We start from the raw sequence: 5,458 nt of genomic DNA, 5'->3' as shown, positions 1-5,458 counted from the left end.
AACTCCCAATCATCCTTATAAACATTCCAAATCTTCAAATTCCCAACTTTATCCAAATAGTGCCGAAACCTTCTAGAAATATCCAAATACAAATTCGAGAATACGCCCAAGTTTAAAATCACCATTCGGACCTAACGGAATCATCAAAACTCTGATCTGGGGTAAAACTTGGTTAACCTTTCTAACTTAAAGCTTCAACAATGAAATTCCTTCTTCCAAACCAATTCTGAATCACCCGAAAACCAAAACTGACGATACGCACAAGTCGTAATACATCATACGGAGTTGCTCATGCCCTCAAACCAACAAGGGAAGTGATTATGCTCAAAATGATCGGCCGGGTCGTTACAAGGGGTGGGTGGGTGGGGTGGGATAGGTGTGGGGGATTGGTGGGGATGAGGAATATGGTGGGGAAGGTTGAAGAAAAGTTTTGGAAAATGTTTTCCCCTCTCTTGATAGGAAAAATATTTTCCTCCAATTGGAGGAAAATGAGTTTATGAGGCAAATGTTTCCAAAATATTTAAGTCAACCAAACATGAAAAAATTAAAAAATATTTTTCGGAAAATGTTTCCTTCATACTAAACACACCCTAAATTCAAAGCCATTTTCCAAAAGAATAATTAGTCAATTTCTAGAAACCTGCCTTAAACGTTCAATAACACTAAAATTTTCAGAACCATCTTATCCTAATATATATGACTAGTTGACTACATCATGTGGCACCTACATAGGAATTGGAGTTTATGTTTGATTTTAAGGATAAATATCAAAAGAAGGGCTATGTCATGAAAAGGATTAAAAGGAACCTCGGTGGTGCTTGCTATTACACTAATTAAGAAGTGTATGGCAAGGAAAGACTAATCTATCACTTTATTCATAATCATGGAATGAGTTTAATAAGATTGTGTCCTGCACCTAGTCAAGATCAAGAGTTCAACATTTAAACGGTAGTGCCACGAGTTTGAATTTTAAATATTGAACTGCTATTGCACAGTTGGAGCCTTCTCACTGTTGTTCAACTAATATTGTCCAATTGGGGCTTCCCATATATCCCTGTTATTGTTATGTAAGTTGATAGAATTCTAGTGTCCACTAAATACTATAGAGAACCAGGTTCTCTATCGTGATTATGTAAACACAGCAGAAAGTAAACACGGAGAGTTTTTACGTCGAAAATTCCCATCTCAACGGGATAAAAAACCATGACCTACCCTTGTAGGATTTCAACTTCACTACTGAGCAAAACGTTTAGATTACAACCTATTGTAACCTAGGAATTAACTCTTTAATCCCTCACTAACTTGTAACACACCTATTACAAGCCACTTTGTAATACCTATATCACAAAGACTTTACAACTTGACTAACTCTAGCCAAGACACAAACGCGAGGGTTTACGATTTACAAGAGTTTCCTACACAATGTTTCTAAGTAAGCTAAGTAGGAATTACAAGTAAGAACAATAATAAAGTTACAACTCAACTAAGGACATACAATCACTAGAAATTGGGGAACTGGTCTGTAGCAGTGTTGTTCTTTGTTCTTGATGCACTTGAGAATCGTTAACTGGAAGATCAATCAATATTGGAGTGCTTGAGTAAATTCTCTGAGTGTTCAAGTGATTTGTTTTGCCTTCCTTGATGTTAATAATGCATTTGTGATATCACTATGATGATGTAAGTAAGGTAGGTAAAAGACACTCCCCATAAAGTTGACTGCTGCACTATTTCTGCACTGTAGCGTGTGCAGGCAGCAACTTTATAGCCGCAGCAGTTAACTTGTGCAGTTTCCTCGGGAAACGGTAACTATCTATTCCCTCTGTTGTTCCTTTGACTCTGAAGAGTTGAACCATATCCCAAGCTGGAACCTTTTGATCTTAAGGTCTTGAGAATGTGTAACAGGTTCCTTATCTGGTTCTTGACAGTAAGTATGTTAGATCATCAAAACATAACAGGGATATACATATAGCCTATCAATTTCCCCCTTTTTGATAATGACAAACTTATAATTCAAGTTCCACCTAAGAACCAGCATTTCCTAAATTCCCCTTGAATTTGTTTCCCATCTTGTTCCCTCTGAATTATTTTTCCCCTTTTTGGCATCATAAAAAGTTTAGTAACAGGCTTATAGCAGAAAGAAGTCTAACTTGAGTTAACTCATGCCACTTGTGTGCACACAACATGACTAAACACAGAGCATAAAGACAAGGCTTATACAGCAAAAAGGGAAAACCTTCCATTAAACAATTTGGATTTGAAAACAGGGAGCAGAGTCAATGTTACTGACAACCATCCACAATTCATAACAACAAAAATAAATACCACAAACATCATAAAAAAAAAACTAATCATAGGAAACCAATACTTAAGACTTGACACTGAGGGGACACTTGTTTAGGGAGCACTGGAAGGAGAGGGCTTAGAGGCAGAGGCAAGGGTTTGGAGAACGAGATCCATTCGAGCATTCACCGACATTTGCTCATTGAGCAGTTTCTCTTTCAGGTCCTCCACCTGTTTCTTGAGCTCAGCATTCTCCTTGGTCAGGCGGGCAACTTCTTCACTTTGAGAGATACTGGAACCGGGTGCCTCCTGAAGCTGACTCAACTGACTCTCAAGAATAACATTCCTTGCTTTCAACTCCCTTATCTCAGCAGTATAACTGTTCTGAGCGGTGATCATATGAGAAATGGTAGAAGTGATTCTAACTCCTCCAGCCCTATCAATGCACTCACATTCTTTCAAAGTGGACTTGGAGAAAGTTTTCTTCTTAGTGTCCACTTTAGCTTGTCCCAGAGGAACCTTGAAGTACTCAAAGACCTTGGTGAGAAGGAACCCATAAGGCAGCCCGTGATTACCATCTTTAAAATCTACCACTTTTTATATGTGCTCTATCATGATCCCAGGCAGGTTGATGGTAGTGAAGTTGTCTAGTGCTTCCATGAGGAATAGGTCTGCACGAGAAGTGATAGATCTTCTCTCAGCACAAGGGAGCAAGACCTTGTTCACCATCTCAAATAGCATTTGGTACACTAGAAGGAGGGCCTTCTTCTGTACCCGTTCCCCTTACTGAACTGCTCTGTCCTTCAGGATGGCATTTCTAAATTTTTGAGAACAAGATCCCTGAACACTAGACAGCCCTTTAGCAGGCACACCAAAAATAGATCCCAACAAAGCAAAGTCCATTACCATATTAACTCCATTCACCAGCAAGCAGATGTGATCATCCTCAACTTTGAAGAGGCCGGCATAGCAACTTTGAACTTCCCCCTCATACACTTTTGGAGCATCACTTGTGAACAAATGTGTCCACTGTTGAAATTCACATATTTCAACCAGCTGTCTTATACCAGCCTTCTCCAAAATGCCAGGGGCAAATGTGCGGCCCCATAGCACCTTTTGATTCCTCAACTTCTCTTTCCCAGCACTCCTTGGATCACCAACTTTGGCCTTCTTTGAGGAACCAGGTTTCTCATCAGTATCAGCTTTTCTCTTAGCAGACTTGTGAACATTCTTTCCTTTTTCATCAGACTTCACAGACTTTTCACCCAATTCTTCCATCACCCTGGCAGCAGACTCTTTTACCAACTTATCACCAGATTCTTTCACCACATTTTCATTAGCGACAACATCAGACTTGTTCAGACTTTCAGCAGACACAGAAGATCCCCTTTTAGGCTTGGGGAGACCATGCTTCTGTGAGAGCTTTCTAGCCAAGGAACCAGATTCCTCTTCTACTTCATCATCCACATTCACAACTAGCACTGTCTTCTCGCTCACAACTTTCCCATCTTTCACTAATTTTCTTCTCATTGGCATAGCTTGGTTGTTCTTAAGCGCAGACTCAAGAGCCTCCTTCCTTTGCAGCCTTGTAGTAGGCGCTTAGGAGTAGACTCTTGAGCAACCATTGGTCTACGCCTAGTCATGCTAGCAATTGGCATACCATCATAATCCTCTTCACTTTCCCCAACTACTTCTTTAGAATTAGATCTCATCTCAAGCATGACCACAGACAGAGGCTCAACATTGAAATGAGCGGAGGGAGCAGGATCAATACTGACCAGGGGCTTTTGAGAGGACCCCTGAGTTGGATCCTCTGAGGAGGGATCAGGTCCCTCATTTGGGACCCTAGTAATATTGTCTTGTGCTGACTGTTCAACAGGAACAAGCTCTCTACTCTCTACCACAGTCTTAGACTCTTCCCCCTGAGCCTCAGACCCATTCGCACTTGCTTCTATAACAACCCCTTCATTAGCTATAGATAGCATGTTCTCTATTGCTTCTTTCTCTTGTAACTCCATTGAAATCACAGAAGAAGAAGAAGTTGTACCTGTAGGCTCAAGATTGGGAACTGAAGCATTCTCAGAACCAACAGTTAGATCTACATTTGAGCCTTCATCCAAAGGAAGACTAGAGATTTCCTGATTCTCCTCTTTATCAACATGACCCTTTTCACCTAGTTTTTCCGGCGAGGTAGGAGGAGAGCTTATAACCACAAATCTTTTAGGCGTTATGATTTTGCGACTCCTATGAGAACCAGAGCTCGATTGGGTAGGAGATGAGATAGAGTGTGGGGGTGACTCTGCCCTAGGGTTTTGGCTAGTGGTGGTGTTGAGGGAGGAGTCTAAAATCGGTGTTTGAATGGCTGAGGACTCAATGGGGGTATCACTTGGAACACTTGAGGTTTCGTGATTTTCAGCCATAGAGAGAAGTGATGAGTTGAGGAGAAGAGATGGGTAGTTTGAAAGAGAGAAATAAGAAGGAAAATTTTAACGTTTGATGTGAGGAGTTGTGATAGTGATGGATGTATTTAAGATTGATGAGGGATCAGTTAAGAAAAGGCGGCAGTTTTGGAAGTCGGGTCGACTTCTAACGGGTGAGATGTTTGGGTTCACAAGATGCAAAGAAAAGAAACTGACACACTGATGACGTGGCACTTGTTTTAACCGTTCAAAATTATGCATGAGAGAACAGAGAAACTACTAACCTGTGTTAGGAGAACCAGGTTCCCTGACTAATCCTACATCTGTAAGCTTTGCCCTCTTTACCAGCGTGTACTGCATCAACTGTCTATTTGCTCTGTAATCATCATGTATGTCTACCTATAACGGTATAGAGATGAGTTAGACTTTGCTAAAAAACACTTTTTAGCTTATTTTACCTTAACATTTCTTTCATAGCCAATCATCGAGGGACCAGGTTCTTAGTTGGGCTTTATTAACCCTAGTGCCAGACGATTTCCTTCAAAATGTTCTCTACTCAAGGCCTTGGTAAATATGTCTACAATCTGATCTTCTATGCTGCAGAATTTCATGCAAATGAGCCCCTTTTCAATATTTTCTCTGAGGAAGTGGTGACGCACATCAATGTTCTTGGTTCTCTAATGTTGGACTGGATTTTTGGCCATATTGAGTGCACTTGTATTATCGAATAGGAGAGGCATAAAATATGAGAACACTCC

The sequence above is a fragment of the Nicotiana tomentosiformis genome, chromosome 6 (genome assembly GCF_000390325.3).
Source record: "Nicotiana tomentosiformis chromosome 6, ASM39032v3, whole genome shotgun sequence".
Lineage (NCBI taxonomy): Eukaryota > Viridiplantae > Streptophyta > Magnoliopsida > Solanales > Solanaceae > Nicotiana > Nicotiana tomentosiformis.
This window is presented reverse-complemented; position numbering follows the sequence as displayed.